Source organism: Zootoca vivipara, chromosome Z1, assembly GCF_965207765.1.
Source record: "Zootoca vivipara chromosome Z1, rZooViv2.hap1.1, whole genome shotgun sequence".
Classification (NCBI taxonomy): Eukaryota; Metazoa; Chordata; class Lepidosauria; order Squamata; family Lacertidae; genus Zootoca; species Zootoca vivipara.
This window is the reverse complement of record NC_142583.1, coordinates 6479151-6479422: the sequence shown is the minus strand read 5'-3', so window position 1 is coordinate 6479422 and position 272 is coordinate 6479151.

Genomic DNA, 272 nt, shown 5'->3' with positions numbered 1-272 from the left:
CGCAGAGTCTGGCAACTCAGCTGCATTCATTTTTATTTATTTTATCTTTATTTCTCTTTCAGCCCCGACAACTCCCAAAGGTTGTTGAAATGATACAAGTCCCAAAAAAAAGAAATACTGTAAACCCACACCCAAATAAAGTCTTTTATAACACAACAGCAGGAGCAAACAGTGTCAGCAAACAGCCAAGGTTAAGTCTCGTTCACTCTTATTTCCAGTTACAGGTAGGTAGCCGTGTTGGTCTGCCGTAGTCGAAACAAAATAAAAAAAAT